The sequence below is a fragment of the Mya arenaria genome, chromosome 7 (assembly GCF_026914265.1).
Source record: "Mya arenaria isolate MELC-2E11 chromosome 7, ASM2691426v1".
Taxonomy (NCBI): Eukaryota; Metazoa; Mollusca; class Bivalvia; order Myida; family Myidae; genus Mya; species Mya arenaria.
This window is the reverse complement of record NC_069128.1, coordinates 45,171,313-45,194,524: the sequence shown is the minus strand read 5'-3', so window position 1 is coordinate 45,194,524 and position 23,212 is coordinate 45,171,313.

Below are 23,212 nucleotides of genomic sequence, written 5' to 3'. Positions count from 1 at the left end.
ATGCATGAAATTAAATCGCATGTTACAATAAAATAAAATAAAGTTTCTTTTCGGAGTTTATTTAAACCCTTTTAAAAAACGATTTCCCCCGCCGCTACCCAACGGACGCACTTAACGCACTTTTTAATAGATTATAATTCAGTCATTTTTGTTTCTGCAAACTCTTTATGAACATTAATTATTGAACGTGTTTTAATGCATCAAATAATAACGAAAGCATTTTTTATATTAGACAGGGCATAAGTACTAAACCAAATTGCTACGAGGCCATTTATTGAGCTTACATTTGAAAGACCATATTAAAATGATATTTCATAACATTGATATAATGTCCTATTTATGTTCGAGCTGTTGTTTTCGTCGGTTTTAATCCATGCAAATGTTTGCACATTCAGCTTCAACGTTCATGTAAAAGTTTGAAAAACATAATTACCATTCTTCTAATAATAAACGATAAGGTGTTTATTTCCTATATATCTTTATTTCAACTTATGCAACCTCTTGCAAATCTTAAATTGTTTTGGCAACACTTTGTGGTTGAAAGCTGGCGTAATTAGTTTTGATCAAGAAGAGTACCTACAATGTAATTTACAGTAGTTCTGAAAGTTGGTATTTTCACTCCTTATTTTGCATTTCTTTTTCTTTTTTTTCACTTATAAAACTCCGTTATTCATCGAAAGGCATAACATTTAGTATGATAATTCGCATTTTTTCACATATGAAGTATGTTAAATATGATGTTCTTCGCCACCGTTCGAATTAATAGAGCTTTAATTTTAATACGGTGACTTAACTGTATTATATTTGTATTTGTATATTCCACTCCATGAATATCTTGCGTGAAGACAATCCATAGTTCAAATGATTGTGTGTTAATAGATGCAACAATACAATTCCTGCTGGTTAGAAAACATATCCAACTCATCATTAAGCACACATGGTATATGTCCTAAACATACGGACGGTATACAAGAAATATAATCATTTACCAAGAGTACCATATTTGGATGATCTCTGCGCGTCCGTTTGTGTTAACTGTGTTCACTGTTTCAGAGGGCAAAACTTAAACGCTATGTGATGATTGGACTTCTAACACAAGTTAAGAATCTTTATGTGACTAACTGTACAGATGTTTGTGCTCAAAATTTCTACAGTTTTTATATTACGACTTACAATTAAATGTGCATTGAACTCAATCTTAATATTTCGCATGAAAAAATCCACATCTTTAAAGTTTCATATTATGAGTATAGAATGAAAAGTAATAGTTTTTATCAACAGGTCTTCTTTCTTTAAAAGAAAAACTTTTAAATGTTTGCACATATGTTATATTATCATATTCTGCACTTGATTCTAGTACGTAACACTGTGTGTTTTTTAACTTTTGAATAATTTAATTAATTCTGATAGGGTTAATCCGAATCAGAGTTGTAAAAATTGGCCAACGGTATTTGCAATTAAACTGGGATTTAAGATCTCCCACGGAGCACGCAACAGTACGTCATTTACGCAGTAAAATACATGTTAATTATTGTATTATAACGCATTGTATCTTACCACCTGCTACTAAAGAAACACTTTTTGTATGATTGTATAATAATTTCCAATTTCGTTTAATACTCATGTCTTCATATTTAGGATTTGACTGCAAACACACTCAAGAATGTCGTAATCACCGAGCTTACCTTGCGCATTGGTTTATATGTGAGTTCACTGACAATAAAATATTTACAAAAACAATCATTTGATGAAATGAGTTTGCTTCTCTCACTGATTCGTTTTTCGTAATTTCTACGAAACGGGTGGAAAACACGTCCAGATTGGTAGTGCAGGAAACTCGGGAAATGATTCTGCTGACGTTATACACTGAATGTTACGTTACGAATATGGTCTTCATTTTAAACGTCTACATACATTTTCAACCTCATTGCTCCGTGGTCCTCGTACATTGATTTTGTATACTATAGATTCCATTATAAACAAAACATGTTGTAGAAACAGTGCATTCATCTACTAGATCATTTGCGATCTGTTTTTCGATAAAAAAGTTATAGTTTGATGTATGAACTTTTTATGAATAATTATATAACAGGTCCATTTATTAAGTTAATTGTCATCATCCGCATAGTTTTCGACATGAAGTAATTATGGCTAATACTGAATATTACATAAGACATTTTTCAGTACGTCACTCTTATAAGAGTTGTAGATATTATTATTTAGTATGAACCAAATCGTAATTATTCCCTAATGAGCAATATGATATAAAGGCTGTATTCTACCGAATAACTATATTGCATGTTTCAGAATCCTTATTTTACATTCTGCACCACTCTTCGTCAGTGAGATGACCATTGAGGAAAAGTGGGGTATTTTAATTTATCAGTCAATTGCTTTGTGCATTTCCCGGGAAGTTCTAATTACGCGGGTTTCCTGGGGGCGCTTGGTGCGTCTGCAAGTAGGGATGACAAACGTTGTATCAGACGTGACGAAATGCATATAACTTCTTTGTGCAGAAAAACAAAACCATACACTATATTGAACATAAAAATTAACTGGAGAGGATAATTGATTGCCAGATACAAAAAACAACATTTTGATTTTAATTTAAGCATCCACAATATATCTGTTCTGAAAGTATTTTTCGGCATATAATTATCTGTACACAGTACAATTAAGGTGGGATGATCAAAGAAGGAATATGATTGATTCAATAAAAATGACATTAAAAACAAAAGCACGGGCATTGAAACAGATTTTTTGTATATGGAATAAATTGCGATATCTACAAGTTTAAGTATTTTAAGAAAACGTTCAGGCAAAATTAATAAGTATACTACGTTATTGCATATAGGTTATATTGGTTAAATTTAATTACCAAAACAAAGCAAATTATGCTCGTGTGTAATTTACTTTTGACTCAAATACATTATTTATATCGAATATCGAGTAACATCCATACCACAATAGATTGCACAGGGCTTCATAATCGTTTAAGAGAAAGATTCTATATGTGTTTGTGTATATATAAACATATGTATATATACATATGGCAAATGTGGCATTAAACTTAGTAAACCTGAAATGTGAGATAAAGCGAACAGAAACGCATGCAAATGGACAATGTATTTACGCGATGTTTTCCTGAGAAAAAACATCGATTGTATTCAGATGTATTTTGTTTTTTTGTATCAGTGAAAAGATATTTCTGGACATGTAAAATATTAGTACAATAAATATAAGCCTATGTTCATGAACATTAAATAACTTTATCCATATAAATATGATTGCAACGTGCAATAAGCATAATTTGTTGTCGCGGAATCCAAGTTGGTACCTTTTTAAAAGAACGGAATGTCATTCATGAATTAAAAAACATCGGTATAAATATCTTGAATGATGTTGATACTGCTAGGAAATATAGCGAAGAAATTTGTTGAAAATTTAATATAATTACTACTGAAACAAAGGAGTATACATTGAAAAGTTTGATCAATTCCAATTTTACTGTTTTTACATTTATAAAGTTATATTTCAATCATTTTACCATTTAAAATTTGATATGCTTGCCTTCTTGAGTTTAAGGGATGTACACTTTCATGCATTATGACGAACCTTTTCTAAGTATTTGCATGTAAAATATGACAATTTCAATCTTCATAATCAGTAAAATGTGTTTTAAAAAATAATTGAGGAAAAGCAAATAGCTTTCTGAATGACATTTAATGAATAAGTGTTATAGCGGAAAACTATCAATATTGGTTAATTAAACCAAAAGGGAACTGGGAATATTTTAAAACTATTTATATATTTTTACATGTTTGTCTAACTTGTGTGGATGTGTTTTTGATATAATTTAAACAAATACTTTTAAACATTTGTTTACTAATGAAATAGGTTTTATAATGTAAAATTCAATAAACATATATTACTGACAAGAAATTCGAAGTAAAATACACATTATCACGCATGGAACAAAGACTCCTTTTATACCCATCCAACTGTTCGATTTAATATAAATTATGTCATTCATTAAGGCTGTGCATTGCAGTACATGTAAACCTAGTATGTCGTTTCGAGTGGAATGAAGAATAATTGCACATTTATTCACTTTAAGTTTTCAATAACATCTACTTATCATAAATGCTTATGTAATTTTCTGTATAACGCAACAAAATGCTTCCAATTTAAGTCGCTTAAGGATAATAATTCGTGTTTTTTTTAAAGTCTTTATCTTACAAAAAGCTACTTTCGAAGGGCCCCGGCTCAATTCTCCTACACCCGATCGACAAACCGTTAAGCTTCTGTCTGACATTAACCATTTAAAAATATTTTACGATGTATTATGTATGCATGTCATCACATTAGGACTATACTAGCTTATAATTTATAACATTGTTCTGTTTTTCGTCACTTTAATACGTAATATTGCGTTCGGTGTACTGTTAAATGTACATATTTATGTTTTAAAGGGGCTGTCTCACGTATGATAAAATTTCGAAAAAAAAAGAGAAAATTGTCGAAAACTTACATAAACTTGGCATCGATTTGTACAATGCATTGAAACTTACTAACTGAAGTACCACATAGTTTACAATTTATTGATGTTTAGCAGTTATTTCGTTATTTTCAATAAAAAAGAATACTGGGTATGTCTACCAGTTAGAATTCATTCCTTATGCGTGATTGGCTAGTCGGTGTTATCATGTGATATTACCGAGGTAGGTATATAGCTTAATTATGTCACCCGATTAGAATTAACCTTTGTAGCTCAGTGAGTTAGACACTGGACTTCAATTCTGGCGACGCGGGTTCGAACCCGGTCTTTTTACAAGTTGGTACTTTTTTTACAATAATGATATCAAAGCGTAACACATTCTATTAGATAATTGTCCTGATATTCGTTGCAGAAAAAAAGTTTAGTGCCAATCTGTGACACAGCCCCTTTAAGGCACTACATGAGTTAAATAGAATAAGCCTTTATTATACCTAATAAATTTGCCAACATGTTTGAATTTTCGATTACTGCACCTGTACAAGCCTTTGCCAATGTATTCGTGCAACACCAGCTAGTCTTTAAATCAAGTTGTTTAAAAAACAAAGTCATTTTATCTTGAATTACTTAACGTTTTATGTAATAATTGTTGATGTTTTGCGGCTACTAGAATATTGAACAACATCCCGTGCATGCACTGGTAGCTATTTATAGACGTTTCTCAAAAGATTCTAAGGTCTTGTTCCGTTGGATTATTTCTAAAATAAATGAAATATGATTTAAATAAAAGACATCCAGACTTGGCATTTGACAACAAACAAATGTTTTTAGTTCTACAACTACATTACATTACGATACACAGAATATTTCGGTAATATATACAGAGGATATTTGGCGATCTTATTGTAAGCTCGTCCTTTATTTCACATGTTTCATAGAAAGTAACCTTTTCATTAGTGAAATCAAATACTTATCTAAGTGTGGACACGGAACATCTTGAACAGCTTCTTACATTTTAAAACGTTACATCTACATTTTTACATATACATAACGTGATTGGGCATTTCAATGTTTGAATTTATGACTGCATTGCCTAACGATTAATTAGGTGTGTTGCGCCCCGCGAAAACAATACCGTCCGAGAAAATGATAAAATAACAGAGTTCCTTAGGATATATTGTGATACAAGCGTATATCTATGGCGTGGGATAGCCGCTTATGATGAGGATTTCATTGTCCTCCTGTCAGTCTTTACGATTGCAATGGAGTTTGGAGGAACCCCGTGATTTATCGCACTTGGTTTGCGCTAGTCTTGTGCTGTTTTGCATGTTAAAAACTGATTTCTTTACTTGAGGAACTCATTTGAAAATTCAACATGAAAAAACATGAAAGCTTGTATCAATGTTACCCTGTCTATAACCGCAGTATTTCACCAAAGTACAAACATCGTAAGGAATGGTGCACACTTATATGATACCCTTTCTGTTACCGAAGTATTCCACAAAAATACGAACATCGTAAGGAAGTATGCACACTTATATGATACCCTGTATGTAACCGCATTATTCCACAAAAATACAAACATCGTAAGGAAATGTGCACACTTATATGGTACCCTGTCTGTTAACGCAGTATTTCACCAAAATACAAACATTGTAAGGTATTGTGCACATTTTTATGATGATATATTATTAGATTATTAAAATACTAATTTGTAACTGTATGTTAGCGGAAACCGTGGTTGATATTGTTATAGCTTACAAAGCAATTACCGTCTAAATGCCATCCGGAAATGTAAAATCCAAAATGATGCTATAACGACCGGTCTTGACCTCAACTGTTCCAGTTGGCTGAGTCCCTTAGAAAACAAAATGACATTTATTTAAATAGTTACCCACTAATAACAAATGTGTTCACACTGACATTTCCAAAATGTTTTGTTAATACCAACTGAACGGTTAGACACTCCGAATCTGTTACTGTTTTAAGCGTTATTAGTAGAAAGTACAAAATTTACGAGCGTACATTTAACTAAATATTGAAAAAAACGACCAAGTACAGCATGAGTTGTATTGCAATGTTATTGACATCGTTTTAGATAATTAAGAATGAGATTAAATAATACGTAGCCAATTTACTTTTTTTCGGTGGTACAAGAACAATACGTAGTTAGTAGTTGTTTAAAGATAACTTACAGTTCCAGTTTTCTTTGATTTTTTCCTGGAGTGTTGCTGTTTCTTTAAAACCGACATTATTCCAATAACTAAAACAAAACATCATATGCATATGCAATGTTAACATATAAGCTATATAAGACAAAGCCACCTTTGTTATCTATCTCCATATGTTATTAAACCGTTAACAAACACTGTTCGCCTGTGCAATGCAATTTTTATATCACTGCTTACTCTTTTATCTCTGTCAAAGTATCCATTCGTTCATTCTAACTTCGCCTCGACAACGAGTCGTGCCTCCTGTTTATTGTATGAACCACATTTTAAAAAATAAACATCATAAGGATGTTGAAAATATTTTAAAAAACATGTTAACGATTTTAGAATTCGTTTACCATTGGTATATCCATAATCATAATCGCTGTAATAATCTGATCGTTGAAAATGTGTTACAGTGTTTTATTATTATTGTCTGAGTTTTCAAAGAGTACTTTTAGAATACCTAAAAATCCGTTGAGTTGTGTTTTCCACAAGAATGCATGACAACACATTTCAAGTAACAAAATATCCTTAAATTAGATCACAAGATTAGGAAAGTAACAATATTTAAAGAAATCGTCCCCGTGTATGATACATGTGTACCGATTGACGCCTTTTTAACATTAATCCCGAATTAGCAAGTGTACACATGTCAAACATTATGATATTTCTTTTACCTTTAGAAAGTTTAAAGCATCATCAGTGATAGTGGTGTATAGTCCAACAATGAGGTCTGTACGATAGTGATGTAAAGTCCTACATCGAGGTCTCAACGATAGTCGTGTATAGTCCTATTTCGAGGTCTGTGCGATGGTTATGTATAGTCATACATCGAAGTTTGTACGATAGTGGTGTATAGTCCAACAATGTGGTATGTACGATAATGATTTATAGGCCTACATCGAGGTCAGTAAGATAGTGATGTACAGTCTTACATCGAGGTTTGTGCGATAGTGGTGTATAGTCCTACATCGAGGTATGTGTGATAGTAGTGAAAAGTCCTACATCAAGGTCTCTGCGATAGTGTTGGATAGTCCTACAACGAGGTCTGTACGATGGTGGTTTATAGTCCTAAATCGAGGTTTGTGAGAAAGTGGTGTATAGTCCAACATCGAAGTCTGTACAATAGTAATTTATATTCAAACATCGAAGTATGTGCGGTAGTGGTGTATAGTCCAACAGCGAGGTCTGTGCGATTGTGGTTTATAGTCCTACAACGAGGTATGTTCTTAAGCGGTGTATATTCCTACATCGAGGTCTGGGCCGTAGTGGTATAAAGTCCAACAGCGAGGTCTTAGTCATAATGGTGTCTAGTCCTACATCGAAGTCTGTGAGATAGTAGTGTATAGTCCTACATCGAGGTCTGTACGACAGTGATAAAAAGTCCAACAACGAGCTGTGTTCGATAGTAATGTGTAGTCCAACATCGAGGTATTAGCGATAGTATTGTATAGTCCTACATCAAAGTCTGTGAGATAGTGGTGTATAGTTCAACCTCGAGGTCTGTACGATAGATGTAAATATGATAGGATATCTGCGTTAATAAAATTGCCTCTACCACATGTTAATACTATACTACTAATGTATTGATTTTTTTAAACATAATGTGTGAGCACGTTAATTTTACAAACCTTTTCTGATTTATCTAAGTCTTGCTTGATTTGATTCAACAGTGTAGTGAGCTCCCGCCGGGTCTGAAATCAAACAACCAGATATAGATTTAGAACAACTTTTTAATTAATGCAATCAATTAATTTTCCAATCGGACAGACTTGGTTGAATAATAATATATTTTGTTTAAAAGCAGTCTTATAGACTTCGACATTCCAAACTAACGAAGATAGGAAACAATTTATTGATGCAACAATCAATAATATTGTTGATAGTCAACTTGCAGTTTGGATAAAAAGCTGGTAGGAAATATTCTATAACGGTTTATAGCACTTAATCAACCGACATTATAACCGATACCTTGTTTATTTTTGTATTTGATGCAACAACATCGTTGGCGTTTCCATAGTCAAGTAATTTCTTCTTGATGTTCACAAACTTCCTCCAAATCCTCAAACAGGCATTTTAGTGTGTGGTTGATTTCTTTAAGGTGGGATCTGGCATCCAAAACCTCTTTCTCAAAATGACTGCTAATTAGGTACAAGTGCCCAGCAATATTATTGTCAACAAAATTATCAATTTTATTTTCTTCATCGTCACACCACTTGGTTTTCTCATAACATGTTTTAGTAATACGGGAATGTGTCGTTAAGTTTTCATTTTGTGTCTCTGTTTTCCTGTTTCTAATTCCCTTTGTCAATTCATCTACCCGTCGTTTAATTTTATTTCCTAATTACATTCATTCTTACATACATTTATCAGCATTTTTCTTGTAGTTCTCCTTACTTTGTTCTGCTTCATCTTTAAAAACATAATTTCAGCTTTCAACTCAGTGTCTTTATCGTTTTGATTTTATTGCAATTAATGTTAATATCTCCATGCAGCAAGTCAGCAACCTCTTTAACGCAAAAAGGATGTTCTAAATGAAGGCATCTGCCACAAATCAAGAAATCATGATTTATACAAAGAAATATCGTTCTCTCTGTCGGATGCTGCTAACATCTCTCTTCAGTGATATCCTGCATAGTGACCTTTGGGTTATTATTAGTTTCCTCATTCAAACTGAGATTATGAGTGTTAAACATCTTTCCTGTCTTGTAAATATCTAAACAAGTTTTTCCAAGGTATCCACAGGTTTTGCAATATCCAATTGCATTTTCATTACTGCACATTTCACACTGAATCTGTTTTGAAGCCATGGCATTTGCTAATTCAGTTTAAGATAAAAGGAATGAAGTAAAAACGTTCTTAAATGCACAAGTGTGGTTTGTGGGATGAAGTGATGATTATTTGTCAAATATTATTAATTATTTTACTGTAAACCCTATATCTTCATATTATTACATGAATCACTGAAAACATAAATACATGTATGATTATTTATATCAATAGAAGACAAAGTTAATAACGAGTGTGTAATAAAGCTAAGGGAATTTCACGCTGTCATTTAAATCACGTTTAAACATACTATTAACAACTTGACTTGGTATCAATCGTTCATTTAGGCATAAAAGGCAATCCTAGGTTTTTAGATATTTTTTTTATATAAAAGCGAGTGTGTTATAAATCTAAGGGCAAGTAAAGCTGTCAATAAAATCACGTTTGAACATATTATGAACAGTTTTACTCCATAGAAATTATAACAGGAACTGAGACGTTTTAAATATAATGTTGAACGATCAATTTTTTTTAGGAGAAATTGTTATTTTAAGCTATACCAATGTGTATGATATAACAAATATTCATATGCGAATTGCATGATGGAAAGTATCATTAATGCGTGAACATGATGGAGAAGTACAGAAAAACAACAGTAAACATACACCTATGTTATGAAAACATAAGGTATTCCCTTCCTGACATCGCGCCATATTAACAGCAACAACATTATATGCTTGCTCCACTATAGCAAGAGATAAAAATATATTTAACATGATACTAGCCAAGTTAACTGAACTCGAACAGAAAACACACTTATACTTTTTATATTGTAACATTCACAGTTGTTCGCAAATATGCGTGAGAGCATTTCCTGTGCTGAAACCAGTAATATGAAGTTCTTGAGATGCATAAAGATCGTACCCCTACTGAGGCTTGAACCAACGATTTATGTAGTGAAACTCGCACACATTCTACAATATTTGTGTAATATCTCTCGTTAGCACGGTGCCACGCGAGAGTTGTTTTGTGTTATGTTGGAATCTGGAGTACAAGATGATATCCCATCTGTTAGGATTGATGACCTCAAAAAAGACTCACGTACGCCATGGCCAAAAATGAAACTCGGGTCGTCCAGATTAGAAGCATATACGCTAACTACTGTGCTTACCGTAAAGCTTAGTGTGTAATTTATATCACGGTGTATATGTATTGGTATATGTATTGCATGTTACTTTTACGTTAATACATTTAAAAGTGATATTTAATACACCTTGTACACGATATATTTAAATCGAAATCAACAAGCGCGAAGTGCCTACTGGGCAATCATTAAACTCCTTTTCGGCGTAAATTCCAATAACCTAGTTACGTCCCAGTTCGAATAAAACTTATAAGAACTTAGAAGCGTACAAAACCGTCCCACATTTAATCTCATCATACATTCCATATATAAAGAACACAAAATATTGCACTAAAACATTTTTTGTCTTATAGCAACACGTCTTAAGTTCTCAGCAGTGTAAACAATATTACAGTATATGCATTAATTTTGATTATATGTGCTGTTAATAAAGGATATTTCGTGTTAAGGAATTTTATAGAGATATAATAGGTGTAGTCTGAGTATAAGTAAATATTTACTAGCCAATCAATGTCATGGACATATTACCTATACCACAACAGTAAATAAGGAAATAAATCAATTTAAATAAATAAAAAAGAAGCATTTTCGCTTCAAAGATCTTATAAAAAGAACTGTAAAAATACACCAGCAACTATATTTACTATACAAACAAAGAATGGAAGCTTGAAATTGTAAAGCAAACATGTTTCATATGGAAGGGTATTCAGGTGTTATTTTATTCTGCTTGAGGACATTTGTATTAGGCCTTATGATCTATCCATTTGGCCTGTTAGCATTGCAAGGTCCATTCTGTTTATTGCTTGTTGCCTGATGGTATGTGTATTAAGCTTCCTTACTATCATTCCTTTGTTGAACAATGCTTGCCTGTGTTTACAATTTGGGTGCTATATATCGCGTATAGATGGTTGCATGATGCATATTGTGGTTTGTAAATTGAACATCTGAAATATGTTTTCACCGTTGCTATATTCGTTCGTTCATGTCTTGTTTATATACATGTATCCTTCAAATTTCAAAATATGCACAAGTCCTATTCGGGAGAACTTACCATGTGTTCATGTAAACAAAGGGCACAGCTCCACCACAGACGTGTCGACAGCGCATTTTCTTTGCACCACCGTTAAGTGGTGGAGCTGGCGTTTAGAGGCCGTGGAAATAGATGTTGGTAGACACTTTGCGAATTATTTAATAAAACAGATATTTCATTTAGATACGCAAGACAGGTTCATTTAACTTAAGTTTAAAACGACCAATTAGTACAACTTTATTGAAGTGAGGCTTTATACCTCCACGTAGGACACATTCATTCAAGCGAGGTTTAAGACCTCCACGTAGGACATCTTTATTGAAGTGAGGCTTTATACCACCACGTAGGACAACTTCATTGAAGCGAGGTTTACGACCTCCACCTAGTACAACTTCATTGAAGTGAGGCTTTATACCTCCACATAGGACAACTTCATTGAAGTGAGGTTTAAGACGACCACGTAGGACATCTTCATTGAAGTGAGGTTTAAGACCACCACGTAGGACAAGTTCATTGAAGTGAGGTTTAAGACCACCACGTAGGACAACTTCATTGAAGTGAGGCTTTATACATCCACGTAGGACAACTTCATTGAAGTGAGGCTTTATACCTCCAAGTAGGACATCTTCATTGAAGTGAGGTTTAAGACGACCACGTAGGACAACTTCATTGAATTGAGGTTTAAGACCACTACGTAGGACAACTTCATTGAAGCGAGGTTTATGACCACCACGTAGGACATCTTTATTGAAATGAGGCTTTAAAACATAACAAACAACATTAAACTATAGTGTATAATATCTTCGAGTGCAATTTGAACTTCTAAAAACGTGTTTTGAGAAGGTACATACCTTTTACCTTTTATAAATGATATGTTAAACCATTTAAATAGGCAAATGTAATCAATGTCTGCAATGTAATGATTTATCGCCTCATAAATAAAGAAAACCTAATTTTTACGCTCCCAACTGTTAAGATAACACTTCATTTTTCTATAATAGGTAAATGTAAATGTTGTATAAATGCAGTGAAAGGTTTTACCTTTATCTTTTCTGTTTTCGCAAATGCGGACTTATTTAGGTCGATATTATATTGTTTCTACTGGCCAAGCATTTGTTTGAATATACCTTTCACCTGATCAAAATCAATAACAATTGACTGACCTGCTTACGATTAACCAAAACAAATGTAAGGAAGATACCCAGGGTGAACACTATAGTACATTGCATTAAAGTTATTGCAGATTTTTTACGATGGAAAATTTAGAGCCATCGGAACAAAACAGCTTTAAAGTTTATGTATGCATTTTATTATTATTATTTTCATATTTTTCTATAATAAGTAAATGTAAATGTATAAATGCAGTGAAAGGTTTTACCTTCATCTTTTCTTTTTTGGCAAATGCGAACTAATTTAGTTCGAAATTATATTGTTTCTACTGGCAAAGCCTTTGTTTGAATATACCTTTCACCTTATCAAAATCAATGACAATTGACTGACCTGCTGACGGTTAACCACAAAAAAATGTAAACAGTAAGTTTCATTTTTTAGGTGATTGTATATTTAAAGTTTTTTTAAACGCATTTGTTTTATGTATTGATATCAATAACAATGATACTCACCTACGTTAATTTTGTTTGTGCTGTTCATGTATTTTTATGAGGACCTTTGATTAAGATTAAATTGTGTATACAAAATCCTAAAAAAGCATATACAAAATCCAATGTTTGAAAAAGGAAGTCTTGGAGTGATCGAATTCATCCAATGTATGCGCGTAAGACCCTTGATTGGATCGAGACTTCATACAGAGTATGCGCATGGCATTCTCGCTTCGATCAAGTCTTAATCAAATGTATGCATGAAACACTCTTGTTAGAATCGAGACTTCATCCAATGTATGCATATAACACTCTTGCTTCGATCGAGTCTTCATCAAATGTATACAATTTCAAGGATTGTAGTGAAAATATACCTAACAAGACACGTTATATAATGTTAAAATGGTTATATAAAATTCAAGTTGTGATTATTTAGATATCTAAATCATATATCAATGTTTTTACAATCAATTTGGTCTGTCGTTTTGATTACCTGTTTTCAAACTATTACTGATTAAAACTATGTCAGTCATTCATAGCTAGTTTATCAGATTGATATGGAATAAATTAATGTACGCAGGCGATGTGCAATGACTTAGAAATAAGTTAATATTCAAGTTGGATCTACCCCTGAGATATTGTCGGTTGCATGTTTATAAATCAGTAATATATGATCATCGATCATTACGACATTTAAATATGCTATAATTACAAGTGTTGTAATGGATATCGTTTTTTTCAGGCCATTTAAGCCAAACGATTGGGCAGAGTTGAGCTGACCCTAATTCAACTCTGTTAAACAGCAGTGTCGTTGGACATTTCAAAGAATGGATCACTAAATAAACAGTATCATGACGCTGAATAGGACAATGTTGATTATTGAAGCGTACGGAGCGGCAAATCACTTTGCTATATCGCTGGAAGAATAATCAATATAAAGAAAAGAACGCAGGCATGATACAATTTATCACGTAAAATACATTAAATCAGACACCAATAGAACAGAATATAATAGAAGTAACACAACATAGAAAATATATAGCTACTAAAATTATGTTTAATCAATGTATCCAGGTTAGTGTAAAGCAGAGAATGTTTCGGCCATTGAAAATGTTTATGCTCAAAAATGGAATTGAGATTTAGGTTTACACAGCATAACAAGAATATGGTGATTCTATCATATTTCAGATTTATTGACTGCCCATACCAAATGCAAGGAAAACGACCTTGTGGCGACTTTTTACCGACGTCACATCAGATGACGGTTAAACTATCAGAGTCTGTTTTCTTTCATGAAATAACAACATGGACAACCTATCTCAGCCATAGAAAACATGCGGCTTCCACATACATTCAGGCCGATAAAGCAAACAAAGGAATAAGTAATCACAGGTGCGTGGCAATTATATCACATAAAACGTCCCCAGCATATATTTGATGACACATGTTGTGTCGTATCCGCACATCGCCCAATACCTACAGAAACAATTATTCCAAGGTCAGTGCTTGTGAAAACTACAGAACCTTTCTTGGCAAAGACACTTACATTTTGCAACCACATGTGATTACCTCATCCCTACCTCCGATGCCTAGGTACTGCTACATTAAGTGAGTGACGACATTACAGTACTACGGGAAAAAATAATGAAATAAACGAGAATCTGTTTTAAAAGAGCTTCAAACAACACATAGTGGCTTAACATGGAACATTCACTCGACCAGATTTTCAACCAGGATATTGATAACATACTTATAACAGGCGATTTTAACATCAACATCAGCTTGAATCCGTCATCAATTATGTAGATTGATGGACTCCTTAAATTCTGAACAGCTCATTAACTCACCAACTCACTTCATCGAGCACTCTTGTTCACATATTGACAAAGGCGATAATGTTAAATATAACTCTAAACTCAAATCCACCGATGGGTCGTTCATCAAAATTTAGATGCTTCCGCAATCACAATTGGAAACTCAATCTTTAAATCAGCCTCTGAGAGCATTCCAAATTAGAGCACAGCTCTTTGTCCAGGTGATGTCCCTTGTATAAACGTAGAGGTAAAACAACGAATCAGAAAACGTAACAAATTACACCGAAAAAGTTAAGCTATCCAGTAATGCACTGAAACAGGATCAAATTAGTAACTATCGCAACGCAACAACAAACATAAATTTAAAATAAAAAAGAACAAAACATTTAGTCTGATAACAAAACAACTAAATTATGGTTCAAACAATCTAAACAACTAACTCTAAAACAAACAATTCCAACTCTTGTTGATGAAACAACTAAAGCAGAGCTCGATAAGGAAAAGGCAGACCTTTCTAAACTCGTACTTTAGCGAACAATCAACCATAGAAACCAAGCAACACCCTCTTTTTTACAGTTGAGAACGTCTATATTTCTCTTAGAACTAGCCAGGGCGTTTGAGATGCAATTTCCTGTATTGATATTGGTTAAGCCAGTTGTCCTGATTCGATTATTCTTAAACTTATCAAAGAGGGCAAAGACTAACTTTCTGTACCTCCCTCGAATTATTTTAACAAATTGTTCGAAAAGTCTACTTTTCCTTCTCCATGGAAATTGGCGAACGTCTACCCCATTTCCAAAAATTCTGATAAATTAATTCACTGCAATTCTGGACCAATATCTTTCTAATCGCAAACAACGGGTAGCCTTATGAAACTCTGCTTCAGAAATAATCACTTTCAACTCTGGTGTTCCTCAAGTATCTATCCTTGGTATTTTGCTCTTCTTTATCATCATTAATGACATTGTCAATGATATTAAGGTTCAAGCCCAGTATTGAGCTGTTCTGATATAAACGGCTGTTGATGTTTATCACTCTGAGATGTGCCACCAAGTTACATTTTTTTTAACATTTAGGCCTGGACCCGCCTTTGCTCTCAAAATATCCATACGTAAATGGATTTAAACGAACTGTTTTTATCGGGATTTAAAACCTATTCATTGGTATTGGACGCCTATCAACGGAGGTATACGGGCGAATGTTATTGCATGTACATATGTATATTACAAACAGGGGGAGCGAGACATATCAAACCGTTCAGATACAGATATGTGTAGTGAGGCATTGACCACATATCTTAAAAGCAAGTAGGTGTTATTAAAGTTCAAGGTCAAGTTGCAACATGGGCATGTTAACTATGTCCGTCTTTATTTTTAGAAATATAAAGTAAATTTTAAATACAACTATGATTTCTAGTAATACAAAGCATTTTCACAATTCACATCCATTTGTACAAACAAAATATCACAACGACTACGTTCACGGATTATATTATAAAACAGACACAATAAGTTGAATACAGTACTATTAATATTGTACGACTGAAATTGATACTTGCAGCGCTTCCAAATTAAAATTGTTTAATGTAAAATAAGATAAAAAGTAACATTAGATTAATCCTCCGTACAATTGATTTGCATCGTATTAAACTGCAAAACAGTATGTTTCTTTTGTTTAACATAGTGTGTCACGTTTACATTTACCTCGAAAATACTTACAAATATTAGTTCCTAACTTAACTATTTATTACGGTACAATGATTGGACGTAATTAGAATATCTTAGGTTAAACAATGTATGTTTGCGAGTCGTTCCTAGATAATTGACGTATGCAATCAGAATTAAAAAAGATATACACGATAATACATGCATTGCATTAAGTGTTTAAGAAACTGTTTATACATTAAAACACATTGTTCAACAAACATCTCAGAAATTATACATACAAATATCGCTCGAAGCTCTGTTGTAACATAACACATCTACAACTTTGCATGAAGTGTAATACTACTGCTTGCTCTTAACACGAAATGCCTTTTCATCAAATTGTACTAATACCATTGAACAAAACAGTCAGGCCTTTTACTCAAACAAATGAGAGAAAACGATATGGCAAAGGGATAGGGCCAAAAATACACTTAACGAGATACACAAATCATACAAACATCACAGTTCGATTAATCATGCACTAAAAATGTTATTGGTAAATGTTAGGATTACCGTCCTTGAATGTTCAGTAAAAGGCAAGCCGACTGGTGATTTAAGCTTTTTATGCGCACACAATCTCAAATTTGCAACAACATCTATCATTATATAATCATATTAATTCCAAGGGAAGGGGGTTATAGTTCCAAACACGTTTTAAATATGTGTATGATTCGGTCGGGCATGTAACCTGGACTTTCCGTACCCGACGTTGTGGATAGTTTTGGTTAAGCATTCAAAATTTGGCCTGAACCCTAACTATGTTTTACTGATATTTTAAACAGATATGAACCAATTATGTATTGATATTAAAATAGTTCTATTAAACACATGTATTTGCTGTTTTGTGGCGCTATGTTTATTTGTATTGTATCTTCTAACAAGGTCATAGTTGAGGTATTGACTGCTTCTCACATGACTGTAGATTCCATTGTATCCCTGTTATGAAACATTATATCTTATTTTAAATGTAAGCATTCTAAGCAGGCCAATATAAGCATGTCCGATATGTTTACGTGTATTAACGTCTTCTACGTTAGGAGGATATACAGGTGTACGCACACATACCGCATGGTCAATTATAACCTTCAACAATTTAACAATCATATGTAATTCTTTGTTAAAGACAAAATATAATTTAACATAACCATTTAGGAAAACACAGTATTAACAAAATATTGTTAACTTAGGAGTGAAGATTGAACGACGGCATAATGTATTGTCGTACCAAAAATACAATGAAATCTACAGCGGAATTAAAATGACGAGTTATGCTTTAAGAGTCATCAGGATAAAGCCTAACCGACTCTAACGAAACGCCTACAACATCATATAGCAACATAACATAGCTTCAAACGAATTAGAATTATAGTGATAAATTTCCTGGGCTATTAATACACAGTTTGGATAAAACAATCATTCACAGTGCTCAGACATTATTAACATTGTATGCACAGTTCATACTTGCTGTGTTTTCTATAGCAAATTAATCCGACAAATGACTTCCAATTTCTCTTTTAATGGAACAGTACTCGTCTTAAGGTTTATTTTCCAACAATAAAATAATCATAAAATGTAGATTTTGTTTTCAGAAAATATAATTTCACATTATCTCCTTAAAATAATAGAAACAAGTACTTATAACATCATATACAACACGCAAAATTCTTTTTAACACAAGTTCATTGGAAGAGATAATATCCACAACAGTTGACCTATGACACTATACTGACAATCGAGCGTGAACGTCTGGTTTCAAAATTACTACAGGTTCAACATGCGCCCCTGTTATTCCCTTGTCTGTCAACTCGCTATCATATCATCATTGACCGCAGTGCATCTTGGAGCACAGATAAACCTAAATAATTTAACACCTATCAATAAACTGCAATCATATAAGTGAGAAATGAACATGGACAATGCCTTGTCTGCGTACTGATTATCATATTGTATTTTCTAAAACTGTCAAAATATATTAAAACAAAGGTTCCACATTAATAACGAAATACTGTTTCGTTTTACCGGTTTGTGGACAATATATATATATCCATACAAAACATATATTTAACGATGTTGAAATCCTAATTAGGTCATCTGTAAAAAAGGTTAATCGTTTGTATTAAAACAAATTCATGCCGTTGTGTAAAGTTCAAGTAAACTTGATACAGACGCAATGCCGAAAAGATGGTAAGGAGAAAATTCCAGACTGGTATGCATTGCTAAATACAACACTTAATACATATGAAAAAGGACATTTTTATTCGGAGAAAGACCATTGTTACCATGAGATAAGACTTATGAAAGGTACCGACCGTCGACAGTGAAAGTCTCTTCCAACTTCTCCGTCTCATCTATGTCCGCCTCTGTGATGCCTTTGGCTGCCAGTTCCGCTTTCAATGTCAGCATGTATCCATCGTAAGCCGAAGTTTTTGCCCATGGACCAAGTCTATAAATTAACAACAACTATACATATATTCACCGTAAGCAAATGGTGATACACAACTTAAAAAGATTGAAGGTAACCTATAAATATAGAGACACAGTTGATGTAAACTAAAACTGTACAGACACAGTTGATGTTAACTATAACTATACAGACGCAGTTGATGTAAACTATAACTATACAGACACATTTGATCATTAATAAAATTGTCTGATGTGACCTCTTCGTGTCCACCTTATTTAGGAAGGACTCACAGGCCGGTTTTGTTGGAATGATTCGTAAATAATATACAAGTACAGGTAAATCATACATACAACATATTTTATGACATTTTGAAATTTGTTCCTGCCTACATAATATTTGTCTATATTCTACATTGTATACAATTCCTATATAGCGTAAGTATTTTTTTATATCAAAAAGTATAACCAGGTCTAAAGCTTTTACAAATACAATAAGTGTTTAACTAGTTGAGCATATTCAAGAACTGAGAAACACCATGTCGAGACTTAAGAGTGGTTTATTTATGAACGTTTTTGAATTGGATGCTGTGTTCAAAACTGTCACAGCAATTGCGAAAAGGAAATTTGTGTATCCGCACTAAGATTTACTAAGTTTTAGAAAAAAATCACGTGATACATGCACTAATTCGTCAAAAGTGAATAAAAAATATATTTCAACTGCTGTAAGCTTACTGATAAAACTCCTCATTTTACTGACGAACATAAAAGAAACATTCATACGCTAGTTTAAGTTATACGTCATGTAAACCTAACTATTTTTACCTATATTTAACTTTCCAACTGACCTATGAAAACGTTATATGCTGTAAAAAAATGGCTTACCCTTACTACCACTACCAAACACTATCATAAAAGGCACCTTTAACGAAACGGCATTCAGAACATATTTCCCCTACTTCACAACAGCTAACATTTATCCCCTCATGAACAGCCTAAGCAGACTCTTATTATACCTATAAGATTATTCTTACCGACGAGCAATCACTGAACCATTATACAATGATACGCCATTCAGGACAACTTTTCCTTCCTTCCCCAAGGTGAACACCAGCCCTCTTCTGAACGCCGCCTTTAACATTCTACATAGTAGCTCGCCCGCATGGTCGTTACTCAAGTGTCCTGTGAACATGCCGTCTTTATACGGTTTACCCGGGTACGCATATTGCGTCTGCAAGTAGGGAAGACAAACGTTATATTGGACGTGATGGAATGCATGTAACTACTAAGTACTAATATACCATTCAATATATTGAACATGCAAATTAAGTGGACATGAGAATTGATTGCCAGATACAATCGAACCATTTTGAATTTGAATAAAGCATCCATAATTTTAATGTTCTGAAAGTATGTCATGAGTTTTTAACTAGGCTTTGTGTTTATGGATTAAATTGCGATATTTACAAGTTTACGTATCTTAAGAAAATGTTCAGGCAAAAGTTATCATATTACGTTACTGCATTTAGGTTATACTGGTTAAATTCATTTACCAAAAATAAAGCAACGTATGCTGGTGCGTAGTTTCTTTTATACTCAAATACAATATATATCGAATATCGAGTAACCTCTATACAACAATAGATTGCACTGTGCATCACGATCATGCCTAAGAAAGAGATTCTATGTGTGTTCAATCATTTTTCCAATTAAAATTTGATATGTTTCCCTTGTTAAATTTTAGGGATGTACACTTACATGCATTGTGAAGTATTATGACGAACATTTTCTAAATATTTGCAAGTAAAATATGACAATTTCAATCTTCACAATCAGTAAAATATGTTTTATACAAACGAGGAAAAGCAAACAGCTTTCTGAATGACATTTAATGAATTAGTATTATTGCGGAAAATATAAAAAAAACTTAACATTGGCGCAAAAGTAAACAGTGCATATTTCCAAATTACTTTTATGTTTTATATTTTTGTCTGACTTGTAATTTTATTTACTAAGCAAAAATGTTTAATAATTTCATTAAAATCAAGGTTTGTTTTAAATTCAATAAACAAATACTACCGGCGATCATTCCAAGTAAAAACACAATATTACGCATGGAACAAAGATTCCTTTTTTCTACGCCTATATCCAAATGTTCATTTTAATAGGAATTATGTCATTCATTTATTTGTGCATCGTAGTACATGCAAACCTAGTATGTCATTTCGAGTGACGTTCCAGTTCGTTTATTCTATTCCATGTGTAAAAAGATCTTGATTTGTGATAATTGAATCAAAATAAGTTAATTGTAACACATCTATTCCCTTTATGATTTCAATATAATCCATTTAGTATTAATGCTAATGTAATTTTCTATATATAAAAACAATACACGTACATAGAAATTCCTTTGAGGATCAAAATGATTATTTTAATTTACAATAACCCAATTCTTATAAAAAATATTTTCGAAAGGCACCGGCTCCATTCTCCTTCATCCGACATAAAGCACTTTATGCTTTTGTTTGACATTAACCATTTAAAATAAAAATAAGATGTATAATGTTAGCGTGTCATCACATTAAGAGAAAGACTATACCTATCTTAGCTTATGATTTAAACCAATGTTCTGTATGTTTAATCACTGAAATACGTAATTTTTCGTTCTGTGTATTGTATAATGTATATATTCATGTTTGAATGCACTTAATGTTTTAAATGGAAAAGAAAAATCATTTAATAATGATATTGCAAAAAAGTTATATAATTTTCTACGTTTGAGTAAAATGAATAAGAAGAAAATTAGTGTTCCGTGTTTATAAAGGAATAACCGCCAATTGGGGCTTTATAAGCACGAGTGATTCATACGCACGAGTATTCCGTGCGCTTATGAATGTGAAAGCAATCAGCTTTGGGGAACCGACACGTTCAAATCGATGCAATTGATTTTTATATATGAGATCGTACCGGCCACCTGGGGTGGTATTCAATATTCAACTTAAGTAAATCTTATGGTCATACATGATTGACTTCATTCACTCTATTGGTCAGTTATAAATAACAAGTAATCGGATTAGCTACATCGTTCTTAGATCCATTTAAGATCAATATTGAATACCACCCCTGGGTAGGCAGAAGTCCGTTTTTATTTAAGTGACCGGACAAAGCGTGATTTAATCCTCTCACAAGTCGTTTTGAACTTATGTTTGTTGTATTTGTTTTCAGTTTATACATAATTTGTAACCAGTAAGAAACTTTTCCTTTTGTTTTTGAAGTCATCAGTAAATGTGTGTTAGATGGGATTTTTTCGCCAGTTTAATATCAAGTGCTTTTAGTTTTACTTAAAAAGTGAGTGTTTCATTGAAATACTATTAAATAATATATAGGTGACGTTGTTTTTTTTATTTTGTTCTGCGGGAAACACGTAGGAGAACGATGCAAAACAATGAGGTCGGGCCTACACGGATTCCACGGTTCTACCACGTGGCTGTGAACAGATGAGCTGTTTCACCTCGTGGCAACTGTTCTTCATTGACGTCACTTCCTGTTTAAGTGCCGCGCTCCGATGGTGTTTCCCCGCCTATTGTGTTTTTTTTATATAATATTACCTGTCAGCGTCAACCGTAGTCATTGCCATATAGTAACCATATAAATGTACGTATTATAAATGAAATTTAATCTTCTTTGAATTGAACGAGAAAGATTTGAAGCAATGCTGAACAATTTTGAATGTTTCGGTTAAGAAGAATTTAAATATGTATTTTAAAGTATACAAATTTAATTATTTCATCAGTAGAGTTTTTAAGAACCTGAGAGATAAGTAAGGATGCTTTATGTAAATTTCAGAGATTTGTTCTCTTTATGCTAATATATACAGATATTGTTTCTTTACTTGTTTTTTTTTTCAATTAAACAAGAACATTTTGCATGGCTGCCATTATAATTGCTAGACAGATGAGTTGCCAATATTTGGTGACAACCTATTAAAATACGTTTTCCTTAGAAAACAATGGGATGTGTGGTTTGTGTTTAGTTCTGAAACA